General features: G+C 36.2%; 1 long non-coding RNA gene and 1 pseudogene across 2 annotated transcripts; one reads left to right on the top strand and one right to left on the bottom strand.

The window, feature by feature from the left end:
* Positions 1–1,884: 1,884 nt before the first annotated feature.
* On the bottom strand, positions 1,885–3,654 carry LOC149171211 (mitogen-activated protein kinase kinase kinase 18 pseudogene; annotated as a pseudogene).
* Positions 3,655–10,667: 7,013 nt separating this feature from the next.
* On the top strand, positions 10,668–14,617 carry LOC149171210 (uncharacterized). 2 transcript variants are annotated; one of them, XR_016259550.1, is made up of 5 exons: positions 10,668–11,154; positions 11,293–11,697; positions 12,183–12,585; positions 13,929–14,329; positions 14,468–14,617. It is a non-coding gene; the product is annotated as an uncharacterized LOC149171210 (long non-coding RNA). The 2 variants fall into 2 exon arrangements; XR_016259549.1 differs by having other exon boundaries at positions 12,183–12,657.
* Positions 14,618–17,129: the final 2,512 nt, after the last annotated feature.

Below are 17,129 nucleotides of genomic sequence, written 5' to 3'. Positions count from 1 at the left end.
AAATTATTTTTTTACTTCGAATCAAAATTCACAACGCTTATATGAAGTTTGAAGGCTTCAATTCGATAAAAAGAGTAAAATTTTGAATTTTCATCGCCACATTTGAAATTTTGAATTTTCATCACCACATTTGGCCCAAAAGTGTAATTCATCTTCATACATTCACCCATACTCTAGAAATTAATTCTAATACTAAGGTAAAGTTTTATGTTCTCTTTACTTTGTTGTACTTTTCCTCCTATGTCCACAAGCTTCAATTATTTGAAAATTCTCAAATTGTCATTGATTAGACAAATGGAAATAAAAAATGGAGTTAATTAAATTGCACCATATGCTTGCCCAAATTCACCAATATATCAAGGCTTTGAAATAAAATTCCTTCTCCCATATTCTAAGGGCTCTCAATCAAAAAGATAATAAGTTATCAAAGGAGGCTTTGGAATGTATGGACGACTCTTTCTCGGTTGTTAAATTCATGGATGACACAGAGATCCAAAACATGTCTTTTTTTTCGTATTACGTATATCAATCTAACTCTTTATGATTTTGAAAATAGAAATAATTTTCTCAGGTAAGTCAACATAGTAATTTTGATTTTCATGTATAAGAAAGAACTATACATATTGTAAAATTATAGCACTAAGTAGATAGTTTTAAAGTTGATGGAAAATTAAAATTATCACAAATTTCCATGAAGTTTCCATAAACAAATATATATATTTTATTTTATTATATATATATATATATATATATATATATATATATTTAATATAAATAAACTACTATTAGTATATTTTATATTTTATTTTAATTAGTAACATATCAAGAGACATTTTTATGAACTAAAATAATTTAAAAAAAAAAAATATTATTAAAAATATATTAATTTTAATTATCAAAATTTACTTATTTATTATTTTATCTATAAACATTGTAATAACTTTGCATTTTAATTGTTCTAAATTTTATTAGAGATATGTTTTTGAAAGATATAAAATTTAACCATCATAATAATTTAATTGCTTATCATTTTATTTATAAAATCTATCTTTAAAAAAAATTTCTTAAAAATCAGAAATTCAAGGTAGAAATCAAACTTGTTATAAAGCATAACTTAGAAGACTTTCCATGGACAGTTGTGTTCACACTCATTGGATTTTAAAACAAGAAAATTCGAACTTTCGTAATTTACTCTTTTATTTTAAATATAAAAATTTATATATGAAATTTATGTCAACTATCCTCTTGGTAAATCACAACTTCCAAAATATTTCCAGAAGAAACTATTTATTGGTAAGGTTTTGCCAAAGGCAATTTACAAAATAATGATTATACAGTAAAATCATGAATTTATTTTAAAATATATTATTTTAAATAATCTAACTATAAAATGGATTATAACAGTATTTTCAAAGAGAACCTTTCGTCTTTTACACAATCATAAAAACCACATAAACAAAACCAAAACAGAAAAGTGAGAAACGGATTTTGTAAAATCAGACTTTGATTGTATTATGTTTTAAAGAGGAACAGGTAAGTAACTGCAGGGGCTTGGATATGACGCAGAAAAAGCCATCCAGTTGAAAGAATTAAAACTCAACAATAGGCATTGAGTATTAGTTTGTGAAACAATGTCTTGTTTTTGGTTAATATAGGCCCTTTTAGTAATATCTTGGAGCTCTTATAAGTGACATATCAAGATAAAAGGGCATAAACAATTATGGTTGACACATAATGATGATTTATTAAAGGAAAAAGTTTCAATAAGGGAGGGGAAAGGTTGGTTGCTGGGCATCTGGAAATTATGTTTTTCTCTTTTCTTTTTCACCTCTCTTACTTGATATATGATCTATTCACATGGCAGGAAAAAAAATTCAATAAAATTCATGCAAAATCACCAGTCAAGATTTGTAGCCGAATGAAGTCAATTGAAATTAATTTTGAATAGAATATACAAGAACAAGTATCTGCTCTGCACACAAGGAGCAATTTCCCCTTTATCATATTTACATAGCAAAATTGTGTAGCGCACATATTATTACAACAGGGGCAGCAATTTGCTGTTCCCTGAGTACCAAATGTCCACTTACCATCAAAGATATGAAATCTTTTTCTTATTACTGATATGTTAAGATTTCCAAGATCGCCACCAGCAATGCTCTGCGATGAATTTTCATACTTGTCAGCGCCTTCATCAATCAAATTGGATGCTGCCGTCATTGAAGACAAGTCATGATGCAGAGTCTCAGCAGAAGAACTGGAAAATGATTGATGTTCAGGCTGTGCTGCAGAGAACACAGCCTCCAAGCATTCTTTTAGTTCACATCTGGGCTGCAACTCTTCCCAGTTGACAGCTTCCAAGCTGGCACTACACTTTTCTTTTGTGGACGGAAGCACTTGGATGGAAGAGTCATCACTGATGTCTGATTTTGACAGAGATTTGCCTGGAGATGCAGAGGAAACTGAAGCTGTAGAGTTTCCTCGGGAAGATTTCACAATAATCCACTGACCATGAGGGCTTGTGATCCAATTAGGACCGTTAGCAACATCTTCAAATTTACAAGCTGCGGCCAGTGCCATCATTCTGTCCCTGGGAGAAGGCCTTGGGCATTTCTTAACTGGTCTATTCAACTCCCCATTGCATTCTCCAATTGGGCTGGAAATGTTGAGTGAAAGAATGTTAGTAGTCTCAGAAGAGTAGGAATCCCATACTTGATTCCTGAAATCCAAATGACTCGTTGGGGATTTCGGACATTTAAGGGCTTCCTCTGCCTCTATGACAGAGCAGTGCTCATTCAGGAAAGGATGGTTCAACAGCTCTGCACTGGTCCACCTCTTCTTGGGATCCCTACGAAAGCATTTCTCTAGGAAATCCCGGAGTTGAAGTGAAAGCGATGCAGGCAACTCAGGCAGCTCCTCTGTGCATCCAATTCGATACATTGCAGCGAGGGGACTGGAAACATGACTCCATGGATGCTTGCCAGTGGCCATCTCAAGCACAGTGCAGCCAAGAGACCAGATATCGGAAGCAGGCCCCTGCTCCACCTGATTCACCACCTCTGGAGCCATCCACTGAGGTGTCCCCCTCAATTGCAGGGCCTCCTGGCCCTCATCGTCATCACCAATCCTCTTGGCAGAACCAAAATCCGCAAGCTTCACACCATTGGCACCCACAAGAACATTTTTCCCCTTGATATCACAGTGCACAATCCCTTGCCTGTGGAGGTAATCAATTCCATGTAGGATGCCACGAGTGTAAGCCCTAATCACGGATTCGTCCAGGCGCCCTCCAAATTTAGTGAGCAGATCCGCTAAACTGCCACCTGGCATGTACTCCATGAACAAATTGTGCACCTCCACACCGTTCTCAACGCTGTAAGCGCACCCCAGGCACCGAACAACGTATGGAGAATCCAGAAGCCGCAAGATCTGGTATTCATTATCCAAAGCGACATTAGAACCGGCTGCGGATTTGACTGCAAAGAGTTCGCCATTAGAGCTGCTCATAGCGAGGCTAACTGTCCCAGAAGCTCCGGCCCCAATAATGGCGCCTCTCACCCATCCCCTTTCCTGTGTTCTCCCCATCTCGAGTTCAATCCCCATTCGCAGCCAATTCAATACACAGTGAAGAAGAATTGTCTACTTTTTTTTGAAATCGCGCGGATTCTACGGGTGCTTGTTGATGTGGTGAGGTTATAAAGGAGTAGAGAGCAGGTGAGGAAACTCCGCGGTGACGAGCCGGCGATGTTTTTCTTTGTTCTTTCGTTCCCGGCTAAGTCACGGCCGATGATTTTGGTTACTTCGTATTTCCGTGGCGGCGACATGGTGTCCCGTGTCCCGAGTCAAAGATACGTAAGCGCAATCGAAATCGTATGCGCGGATGACGCTAATTTATATAATTTAATTTTTTTTAAGTATTGAATTTATTTATATTTTAAAATATAATTTAAAATTACATTTTATACCAAATTTATCACCAAATTCAATAAAAAAAATTAAAATATATAAATTAAATTACATTATTTTTTTTAATTATAAATAAGTAAACCATCTGGTTTTGGTGTGTGAAGATTGGGTTGTAGCTTTATTATATCTTGATATTATTTCTTTTGGTTGCCATCATTCCTAAATATGTTTTAGGATAACTGTCACCACCCTACCACTTTAGATAAAGATGGGTACCAGTAGTGCTTGAATTTAAAATCAATTTATTTCTTTTAAAACATATTTGTTAAATATTTTTCAAAATAACTTCGAGGATAAGGAATATCCATGAAATTCCATTTCTAGATGAAAGTACGATCAAAACTGAAAAAAGATTGTGACCAAATGCCTTGATAGCCTGTTCCATGTGGGGACACGGTGGGAGGTTGGTTCCATGGACTTTCTAGAAAACGAGCGGAGGGTCAAAACTAAAGGCTGACCCCTCGTTAAAGAGGGGTCAAACACTCAAAACTAAAAGTTGGAGTAAAAGTGTTCGTGTTAAATTGTGACCAAATGCTTTGATAGAGTCTTTCACTGTGGACGCGGCGGAAGGTCGTTTCCATGTGATTGGATGGACAAACTTTCTAGAAAAGGTGGAGCACACATAAGACAGGCAAGTGCTATTTCATGGACTATAGCATCATTAATGTGGTCTGACATGGCGCTGATTTAAGACATTACAACACGCCGCTCTTTTTTTTTTCTCTCTCATCACCGCGCGGCGTGTTGTAATGTCTTAAATCGGCCCCATGTCAGGCCACATTAATGATGCTATAGTCCATGAAATAGCACTTGCCCACATAGACATAGCACCATTAACAGAAAATTTCGTATTGTGGACTCGACAATAGCGTCATACCGTCGTTGTCGTGTGGTACGAAACTTTTATCATTTATTATATTGCGGTGTTCTTGAACCAATTCATAATTATCACTTATTTTAAATAGAGTAGTTTAATAAGGTTATAATTTTGTTTTACACGTGGTCGTTGTCCCGAGTGGTTAGGGATGGCCGTTCGTTCATAGCCTCCTCGCCCGGTTTGGACTCACGCCGTATGTAACGCTGCTCTGCAGCCTGTATATTTGTTTGCTTCGGCGATATGTGTTGTATCTGTTCGCTTTTAGCTAATATGTGTAATATGATGTTTTTTCAGCGGAGATGCACTTCCCCCCTCAAAAAAGTTATACTTTTGTTTGAAAAATAGTAGAAAATTTAGGAAGATTTTGATAAAAATTAGCTAGAAATTTTGGGAAATTGAAATCTAGATTACTGTTATTTAGCTTGCGAACTTTTGATGATACTAAATCTATTTCTGCCATAAAAAATAATTTAAACACTTTTATAATTAAAATTTTTGAAAAAAAAAAACACAAAAATCAAATTTTAACCCAAAAAAAGTTCACTTTAATAGCAAAATTGTAACTGACGTAGACAACGCCATTTTAATGAATCCGTAGGATTCGTAAAATTTGAAAAGGTACAGCAGTGAGATGATTTGGATATGACATTATTATTAGTTAATTTGATATTAAAATCATATTATTGAATATGAGATAATGTGGTCACATGGTTAAATCCAAATCAGAATTACTCATGAATATTTGAAAGTGGGTTGCATGGTCTAGAATGCGAATAATTTCAAAAGTGGAGTGCATGGTCTAGAATGCAAATAATTTCATTGCCTCCCATTAGGTCGAAAATCATATTGCGGTGTGGTAGGGTTAATTAGATGGAAAAAATTTAAAGATTTTTGAAAGCTTAGAAGGTAGTAATTTGACATCCTTACCGTCATAAGCGGTCAAGCGGTCAAATTTCTACGCTAGCAACCATTATTCTCATTAATCTTTTTCTTTTCTTATTGGAAAATGTAACAAAAATGGTAGACTTAACTCATACGATAATCATGATACGCTCCAATGCTAAAATATATATATTAAAAAAAAAAAAAAAAAAAATCTTACAAAATTATAAACTAAATTACAAAAATAAAATTTCTTTAAAAATTATAAATAATTTTTTTTCCATATGCATTTAAAACTTATTTTTTTTTCCCAGGAAAATTACAATTTTATATGAAAAAAAATATAGAAAGTTATATTTGTACATGCACAAGTTCTTTGGACTATTTTCCAAAAGATAAATGAATGTGCTTAATGCAATCAACGTATCTTAGTTATCAAATAATGTTATTTATCTATGTAAATTGGGTTTCTCTTTTTTACCTTTTTTTTTGTAATTTTTGTTAAACTCCGGAATTTGGACTTGTCATTGTAATTATCAATTTTTCTTTTGTTGGCACATATTTATGTGAGTCTGAACTCTCAAATACATGTGTATATTTTATTTCAATTTTTCTTTTGTTGGCACATATTTATCTGAGTCTGAACTCTCAAATACATGTGTATATTTTATTTCAACTGCTCCTTGGTTGATGTCACTTTCCTTATGCTACTTTTTAGGAACCCGAATTATTACTAGAGCATTAGCTTTCTCAACATGATTGACTAAATCCTTTTGCTTCTTTTCTCCCTCCTCTACTTGAGAGGCTTGCTTATTTTGTCCTTCTAGCTGTTGATGATCCTTGTCCAATTCTTCATCTTTATCATCTGAAGAGAGCGGATCTGGGAATTGCCATCCCTTTGGCTTAAATTGGGATCTCTTCTTTGCCCTTTTGTTCGCTTGAAGGCAAGAGTTCTACAGGTGCCCTATCTGATGGCAGATTCAACACCGGAAAGCAGTGTTTTCAAAATCTAACAATTGTGTCCACTTGAAATCCTGATGAACTAGATGGATGTGATCTGGTAAACCTTTGCTTCAGTCCATCTCCACACAAATGCAAGCAAAAGTGAAGATACCTTTTTCAACTCTTTCTTTATCCATCTTCAAAAATCTCCCCAATGTATTTCCAGTTCCTTCTAAAACCTTGTGGTGCTAGAAAGGAAGAGGGAGATTATGAAGCCTTACCCATACCGGCATCTTCGAGACCACCATTTTTGTGACATCAAAAGCAGAAAACCATGGAGTTAAGAAGAGACCCGCCCTTCCCCAAAAACATGGGCCCTCGTTGATGATGTATTCTAGATCTTCCTGATTGTCAAATTGAACCACAAAAAAACCCTTCATGCACAAGTAGATATCACATTTGCTGGTCCAGTTGATGAAGATCCTTGACTTGGGCCAATAGCCATTAAAGCGACAAATAAGAGATCTAGCTTGGAGAACAGTGAAAAGGCTACTTACTTATGGCAATTTTACTGACAGACCTAGTGCTCTCTCCATCTGCTCAACTAGGTAAGGACCTAGGGTTGTCAGATTGGGGCTTTTTTTGTTTAGACTGACATCTTTCCCTTTCACGACATCCTTGAACGAAACTGAGGCCTTACGAATTCCAGCAGAAGAAGAGGACCCATGTGCAGGATTTGGAGAATCACGACTACTCATTACAGGACTTCCTCCATGTAGTCTTAGGGTCATGAAGATGGATGAGTTACATTTAATGTTGTCATCCTGTAATTGATTGTCATCTTGTAAGAGTTTGCCTTCATAAGTCAAGCTATGGATATTTGTTGGAATTCTTGTGGATTTTTGCAGCTTCTTTTTTAGGTTTGTTACCAGATTGAGCCCCAAACCTCTAAAATATGTGATCACCCTATTAGATTTTTGCAAAAATTGGGTACGACTTGGTCAGATCTCGATCTAGGTTATGTTGAGTGAGGCTCTTCATCACATGATATAATGGCCCATCTAGACACCAGAGACGACCACTACCTAACCCGGATCTGGTCATGTAAGAGATGTATAGGACAAGAGCCTCATGTCCATAGGCATGTCCATAATTACATAGTTAAAAACCCCATATGTGCGGTCCTTTCCAATGACGGGGCTAAAATCTTTGTAACCCTTCTTGTGATCTCCTTAAAACCAAATAATGCGTAAGTACTTTGATTGAACTGTGAAAGCAATAACCAGATTTGCAAGGAAAAAACACTAGACCGCTGCATAACAACCATGCCACCATAAAACAACATAGAAGAGACCAGATCAAGGTACTAATCCTCACAAGGGAGGAAGGAAATCTAGTTCCAACCATTTAAAAGACAAACCATTAGCCAGATCAGGTTTTATCAAATGTGTCACAACACTTCTCCAATCAAATCCAGCCCATTTGCATAACAAGAACACCAGATACAGATAATTTGGATACCACGCACATCGAATGCATGAAGCCCTGCAACAGCGAACATGTTGTAGTCTTGAACCCTAGCTATCCAAATAGTCCAAAAATAAGATCACTAAATTTATTCTTATTCAAAACTCAATTAATTAATTAATTATATATATATATATATAATCACTTTTTTCTAAATTCAAACTTTTTTATTAACTAGGAAAGCATATGCATATCATATACATATATAAACCTTCTCAATTCACTTTGGTTTTCCAATATGGAAACTAGACCAAAGGTAGAACTTGAGAGTTTTATGTCAAAGTTTTAAAAATTATTGAATAGTTTCTACTCAATAGATAGCATAAGTACAAAACTTTGGTCTAACATCCAAGTGCATAACTTCTAAAAACATGTAAAAACATATAAAGAAAGAGCAAAACTAGATGAGACATCATAGCTAATAGCATGCATGCACAAGGATGTCATTAAGAGATGTCAATGGGAATTGGTTGTCTTGGGTTGCTTAGGGGAGATGACACTTAATGTCATAGAATTACAGCCTCCAAATGCTCCATGCACTCATCTGTATCCTGCAAAAGTAATTGTAATTCCTCCATGTTGAGGAGTAGTTCATCTGAGGTGTCATTCTGCTTGAACAATAGGTGTTTGATGTGACAATAGAGTCAATGGTGTGTAGATATTGATTTTTCTGCCACGTGAGTTGCCAAGATCAACTAACCCATCCAAAATTGTAGCAAAAATCTTGTAATCCAATTCTTTTCTTGCTCTTGTATGATTTCTTTTTCAACATCCTAAAGCCCTGGAGAGAGCTTGGGTGCCACTATAGTCTCCCATACCACCAACACCCCTCCTAGAGTGAGCTCACTATGGTATATCGCTACATGTATTTCATATATTATACCAAGCATTCCAATTTCGTGAAGGATGGGAAGACCCAAAAGTCGAGATAAAGCTTGTGACTATGTTGGAGGGACAAACACCTTCGATGCCAATTCCTAAGATTCCTCCTATGAACCAAGAAATCTCCAACTAAAAGAAGCATCAAGAAGGTATTTACAGAGCCCATTGATACCAATATAACTCTTATTTCCATAAAACACTCCTCCAAAATCATTTAATTTCTTACACCCACAAGAAGGAGGAACCAAGCTAGGAGGGTGTGGTCCTTCCTCCAAAAAAACACAAGTTACAGGAAAGGAAAATTCCCAAACCCATAAACAAATTCGAAGCTCACTTTCTACCAAAGAATTTTGATAATTAGTGGGACGAGGCAAAAGTAATAGCTATAATAAAATTCCTGTAATTGCAACCATATTGCTAGGCTTCTCGAGGTGTTCGATATCATTAATAACCCACTCCATCATGTGCATCAATTTCATTGTGCATTTACTCAAATTGGAGATGTAACGTCACCTCTAGCTCACTCCCACTACACGTAAGTGCATCTTTGAGGAGGGTGGCGAACATGTCTCTTACTTCATCTATGCGAGGGGATGGCGGGGTCCTCTCTGCCTCATGGCCATCCCCTGTCACCCCATTTGGGGGAATTTAAACATGAATCCTTTAAAATACCAATGCTTTCATCATTTTTGAGATAAAAAACCAATATAAATTCCTTATAATTTAGTTTTTGGAGATGCAATGGTGTTTGATAATTCTAAAGATGAATCAATACAAATTTGAATACTTGTATGTGATGACATAGGGCTTAATTCTAAGAATGGTATCCTAAATTGTATTTGTCAAAAGCTCTAAGATTTTCAAGATAGGGTTTAGTTTTAAAAATGGTGCCTTAAGTTGGATTTGTCAAAAGCTCTAGGATTTTCAACGTATGGCTTAATTCTAAGAATGGTATCTTAAATTAGATTTGACATTTCCAAAAATTTACTGATTAAGAACTCAACACTTTACTTTACAACAATTGAACAAGGGAAAAAGATAAAATCATTCCTTCCAACCACCAAAACTGAAACTAATTAACCAAAAAATATAAACCTATAAATCACAAGAAATCATGACACCCAAAATTATTATTATTGATTTTGTATATATAACTACCATTATATAGCCCTCTTATATATGATATACCTATTTAATTTTAATCTTTTACAATAATTATCTCTATTAAAAAATATTACATAAAGCACAAATTATAATAATTCTTAAATAATATTTTCTTTAAAAGACTGAAAGCTTTCTTAAGCATAATTTAAAATAACATCCTAATGAATTTAAAACATATTCTAACACTCTAAAATAAAATCATAAAATGTCATAGGAAAATGCAATGAAATAATGAAAATTTTATTTTAAAAACTTTAAAGCCCAACGCAAAAAAACTAATTACGCCGTAAGGCATTCCCTTTTGAAATCAACTCCCCTCTTGCCCATCTGTCATTATTGTGCACCGTGAGATTATCTGTTAGACGATTGGAAAAGATTCAACCGTTCGATTAGGGAAGACGATTGGAAAAGACTCAACTGTTCGATTAGGGAAGTGGTTACGAGTTGGTTGCAAGTTGTATACGGTTCCAAAGCATAAGTAATGGCTCAACCTGATCCTTGATGCCCTTGCAGATGGCAAGACTCTTTTAAATGCCGCCAAGAAACAACCAGAGCCAACCAAATCCAAATCGATGGTGAATCTGCTGAAATCATCATCATCTGAAGGAGAACAGAAAGACGCCGTCTGCGAGCTCCATATGTGATGTTGTGCTTGGTATTTCATCGATGTGTACAGTGGTGATGCCCAGGTTCAAATCCCTGCCATCAAGCAAGCCGCTGGGTTCTAGTAGCCTTTCTCCCAGCCCTGAAGGGTTTCTTGATCTGGCCCGCCTTTCCTGATCTAGCCCCCAACAGGCAAGCAGCCTTTGTTTATCGCTACGCTAGGGTATTCTGATGGGCACTACATATAACCCCAACCCAGGCAGTTTAGAACCCATCAATGGATACCGAATTCATCTATTAAGTGTCTTAAGGTATGTAAAGATGAAAGTTTGATAGGGTTTGATTTGAGGTGATTTATCAAAAGATTATACGGTTAAAGAATCAGCAGATTACTACGGCTATTATCTTAAATAAATATGATCTTATTCTTTGTATGCTGCACAATGCAGGTTTCCTATATCAGTTCCAACCTTGGAACTATGGGATTGGCCAATCTTCACAAGCCCGTAAGGGAACAGAGACTGCTGAAATCATCATCATCTGAAGGAGAACAGAAAGACGCCGTCTGCGAGCTCGGTATGTGATGCTGTGCTTGGTATTTCATCGATGTGTACAGTGGTGATGCCCGGGTTCAAATCCCTACCATCAAGCAAGCCGCTGGGTTCTAGCAGCCTTTCTCCCAGCCCTGAAGCCTTTCTTGATCTGGCCCGCCTTTCCTGATCTGGCCCCCAACAGGCAAGAAACCTCTGTTTATCGCTACGCTACGGGATTCTGATGGGCACTACATATAACCCCAACCCAGCCAGTTTAGAACCCGTCAATGGATACCGAATTCATCTATTAATTGTCTTAAGGTATGTAAAGATGAAAGTTTGATAGGGTTTGATTTGAGTTGATTTATCAGGAGATTATACAGTTAAAGAATCAGCAGATTATTATGGCTATTATTTCAAATAAATATGATCTTATTATCAGTTCCAACCTTGGAACTATGGGATTGGCCAATCTTCACAAGCCCATAAGGGAATAGAGACTAATAACATCATATTTTATCTCATTCAGAAACAAAAAAATGTTAAAAAGTGCTTTGGAAGAGGTACAAAACACATGCAATCTTGCAGAGAATCCAACTCCATCCTATGAGAAATCCCCTCAAATATAACCTATAACAGTTGTTGAAGGTTATTCGTGCATGAATCAACCGGAAAACGAAGTTATACCAAACCCTTCCTCCTTATCCATGTACATTAAAGATGTACATTATAAGAAACCGGAAAACGATATTCTGCAGAGGTAACTACATTAAAGATGTTATTAATTGACTGCATGTGACTGTCAGGAATAACCCCCAATGGCTTGGCACAGTGAAGCGACATACAAGGATCTGGAGCGTGCGAGGGAATATTATATTTTGTGTTGTTGTTACCGTTGGGTAACGTGGAGGAGGAAGAGAGAAGCCCTCCCTTCCTCTTGATGCAAGAATTCCAATAGTTCTTGATCTCATTGTCTGTACGCTCAGGCAAATGGGCAGCAATTTGAGGCCACCTGCATAGCTGATGCCATTCATTTCCAAATCAAAGGAAAGGAAAGTGAGCATGGATTCACTTGAACAATTATTAACAAAGAAGATTAGGGAAGATCAGGAATTGACAAAAATGGAAACCTGTTGCCTATAAGGGAATGCAAGTGTTTGATCGTTTGGTCTTCCTCGTAGGAAATCGGGCTCTGTTTAATGCCAGGTCGTAAGTAGTTCATCCATCTCAGCGTACAGCTCTTTCCGCATCTCCGCAGACCTGTATACAAGCCATTTAAGTGTGAAGTTTCAAGAAATTTAAATTTATTTATTTAAATTGACCAGTTTATATTGTATGGTATTGTACCGAAATTTATTATTGTTTAGATCATTGTTTTAGTTCATATAATGATTTTTTGAATTTATAATTAATAAATATTTTATTGTGATGTTCCACAATTTTTTCTGATGCAAATATCCATCTAAAAGCATTTTTTTCAAATATAATTACTTTAAATTTTAATTAAATAGAAAAATTAGTATTAACACAATACAAATAAATACAAGTTTAATAGTTGCAAAAAAAAATTCATAGAAATTTGTGTATTCCATATGAGTGTAATTTTTTGTGACTTTTCTAACTTTATACCTCTCAACATTACTATCAAGTGCTTTCCTCAATGTGTAGACCCATTACATACAACAACTTTTCTAATTTTAGAAACTTCTAACATGTCTCAAGTTATCAACTCCTTTTTTCAATGTGTAGACCCATTACATACAACAACCTTTCTAACTTTAGAAACATTTTCCATGTGTCAAGTTTTATTCTTCTCTAAGACATATATTTTTTCTTTCATTACCACCTTCCATTTGGAACCATTGATAACATATATTACTTCCTAATAACAAGAAGGTCCTGAGTCATTGGTAACCAAAATAGCATATGAAGTAAAATTGATATACCAGGTAGGAGGGTTTCTCTCCCTTGTAGATCTTCAAAGTTTTGGTTGTGGGATTTCAAAGTTTCCCTTAATGTCTTTAGCATTTATTACTTTTTTATCATTAAAAGTTTCTTTTTTCTTACTTGTGTCTATAGATAGTTGGGTTTCCAACTGAATTTCTTGATTTAATGACCCATGTTTTTGCACATATTCTTATTTCAAAGCATCTTCTACACTTTCTGACTTAATGAGAGTAGATTGTTGATGATAATGTTGTTGGTAGTAGGAGCCCAAAAATATATATATCCCTTAGCAACATCATGATTCACAACAAATATAGCATTCTTTGATCTATGGCCTAAGTTAGAATGTTGATTCTTAGGAGTAAGAGTGCACACTTCACAACCAAAAATATTTAAATTTAAATAATCATTGGGATGAATTTCCAAGATCTCTTCATGGATTTTACAATTTATTGTGACTGATGGTGATGAATTTGCAAGATAAAAAGTAGTAGTGACTACTTTATGTCCACAACTCTTGATGCAAATTGACATTGTTTAGCATGCTTATTGTTCTTTCTATAAGAGTCATCTTCATGCTTTCCTGATCCTTGATGCCCTTGCAGATGACAAGACTCTTTTAAATGCCGCCAAGAAACAACCAGAGCCAACCAAATCCAAATCGATGGTGAATCTGCTGAAATCATCATCATCGGAAGGAGAACAGAAAGATGTCGTCTGCGAGCTCTGTATGTGATGTTGTGCTTGGTATTTCATCGATGTGTACAGTGGTGATGCCCGGGTTCAAATCCCTGCTATCAAGCAAGCCGCTGGGTTCTAGCAGCCTTTCTCCCAGCCCTGAAGCCTTTCTTGATCTGGCCCGCCTTTCCTGATCTGGCCTCCAACAAGCAAGCAACCTCTGTTTATCGCTACGCTACGGGATTCTGATGGGCACTACATATAACCCCAACCCAGCCAGTTTCGAACCCATCAATGGATACCGAATTCATCTATTAAGTGTCTTAAGGTATGTAAAGATGAAAGTTTGATAGGGTTCCATTTGAGTTGATTTATCAGGAGATTATACGGTTAAAGAATCAGCAGATTACTATGGCTATTATTTCAAATAAATATGATCTTATTCTTTGTATGTTGCACAATGCAGGTTTCCTATATCAATTCCAACCTTGGAACTATGGGATTGGCCAATCTTCACAAGCCCGTAAGGGAACAGAGACTGATAGCATCATATTTTATCTCATTCAGAAACATAAAATGTTAAAGAAGTGCTTTGGAAGAGGTACAAAACAGATGCAGTCTTGCAGAGAATCCAACTCCATCCTATGAGAAATCCCCTCAAATATGACCAGTAACAGTTGTTGAAGGTTATTCATGCATGAATCAACCGAAAAACAAAGTTATACCAAACCCTTCCTCCTTATTCATGTGGGCTCATTGATGTTCAAAATTCCTTATTTGATTCCTGGGCTTATTCTCTTTGAATTGGGACCGCGTGATGTTCATGGCCACGGTGTATTGCTCCTACGCCTGTTGTTGTGGACTGTGGAGCAGGGCAGGGTAAGCCTAGAAGCACCTTCGCAACAAAGGGAAGAGGTAGAAGAGCATTTTGTTTGCAAGTCCAATCACGTTCCCCCACTAGGATCTGGAGATTCAAGAATTTAGTTTTGCTCAGTGAGTACATCACATGTTACATGGAGGCAAAGCCCTCATCACCAAATACCTCATATGCATGTGCTAACCACAAATGTCAACGAAATTTTGGGTATCAAATTTTGTTAGGGGAAAGTCATGCAGTCTCCATGACCAACCAGAGGATGGACGTCAAGGACATATAACAAAGCAACGACAAGGACATATAACAAAGCAACTCAGACTGATATCTACTTATAATGGGACATAGATTCATCCAACAAGTTGTAGTATCATAAGAAAAGAGATGAAGAAAATAATACTACCTATCCTTTATATTAAGACAAATGTATAGAAAGTAGGATATTAGCAGGGCTTGCAGCAACTGTGTCATTTCTGACAATATGGAACTCTAAAGGAAGGCTTAAATTTTTTATGATGCCATTATGGTACTATAAATTTCAGAAGTTGGTAGTATAGGCAGGGAAAAAAGGAATGAATTGCATATAGCGATTTTGATGATAAGATGTGCACCATAAAATCAAATATTTAGATATCATCAACTTCTATCTGAGATATTGTAACTAATGTCTGACATTGTTTTCCTTGTTAAAGTTGTTTATAAAACAAATTGAACAGATTTAGAGCATTCAATACATCTATGAAAAAATATCATGTCATAATTTTTTTGGTTCTTACTGTATAGAAAGAAGTGGGGTACTCTATGGTGGAGGTGGGGGAAGATCCCTATAAGTTTAATGTATCTGGAGTTAAGACATATGTATACTGGTAGAGAGAACCTTGTTTGCAGTGTGCATGCAGGAAGTATTGTGGCCAGGACTTTAAGTATGAAGTGATATGATTGCAAAAATTGATGTTCATATGCTGAGGTCTTCTTTCAATTCTTGACTCAGCTGCTCCACTGTTCCCCTACCCCACTGTAGTTTCGAACAAAATTTGGTGTTAAGCTTCCTCAAAGATGTAAAACGTTCAATACCTAGTTCTTCTAAATTATCAGAGTAAGCCACCTTTAAAACTTGAAGTTTTGTCAACTTCACCAACCCTTCTATGCTCTTCAGCTTCAAACGTTGAGATGCCCTCAACTCCTCCAAATATATCATTGTTTCAAGACCTGACAGCTCCTCTACTTGATAACACCCGCTGATATTCAGATCTTTAAGTTTTGAAAGACCACAAAGCCCTCCTATTTTCCTCAATGCACTGTAATTGATCAACTCTGACTTTATTAGTGTTGTTGGAAATGCCCCAACGTCCACTGAATCATGACAAAAGTCCAAGCCAAAATTTTAGGCTGAGACGTTGAAGGTTGGGGCAAATACCTTCATGAAAGGAAACCTCCGATATCCTTGTCTGGAACAGTTCAAGGTGTTTGAGGGAAAACACACACTTTTCAATGGAAGTGTTTGTTTTATGCAACACTCTTTGCCCTCTCAAATCTGTTAATGTTTCAATTTCCCCTTCAAATTTCTTGAATGGAAGTTCCTTTAATGGACATTTCGTTACTTATTTTCGTTAATGTGGTAAGTGTTGTACATTTCACTCCATTATTTTGAACTCTCTCAATTGAGTCAACAGTCTAATGGAATCGGGAAAACATATCAATTTCTGTCAATTTTGTAGACAGAAATTCTCTAAACTCCTTAGGTAGCCGATGGAAGGTGGTAGCCTTTCTAGCGAAGGGGTTCCTAATTTCAGAACACCCAAATTGAATAGATTTCCAATGGCACTTGGCAATTCTTTTATGTCTATACCTAACAAATGCATTTCTAAAATTATGAGAGCGTGAACGGATAAGAGATGCCTTCCGAGCTTCTCTTTACCTTCATCAGTGCTGTATATTTGCATGTTCAATTGGGTCAAATCGTCGTAAGTATACTCTGCAAGGAATTTAAAGAATTCCTAGCAGCACTTTCTCTGACATCAGACAAGAAGCAAGATCAATTGTAATATGATCTGTTACGGTTGAAGAATTCTTTTGCAAGGGTCGTCTTGCCAACTCCACCAAGACCCACAATTCCCACAACTCTAGCATCACTGCTTTGCTGCTGCAATAACATTGTATTTTCAAAATCTTTTAATTTTTCATTTAGACCAGTTAGGTATCTGTCCACAATTAGTGGTGTTTTTCTAACCTTTTTCAACACTCGTTGCACGAC

Source organism: Pinus tabuliformis, chromosome 4_2 (assembly GCF_031772625.1).
Source record: "Pinus tabuliformis cultivar Carrire ecotype Pingquan chromosome 4_2, CPIR1, whole genome shotgun sequence".
Classification (NCBI taxonomy): Eukaryota; Viridiplantae; Streptophyta; class Pinopsida; order Pinales; family Pinaceae; genus Pinus; species Pinus tabuliformis.
This window is presented reverse-complemented; position numbering and strand designations above follow the sequence as displayed.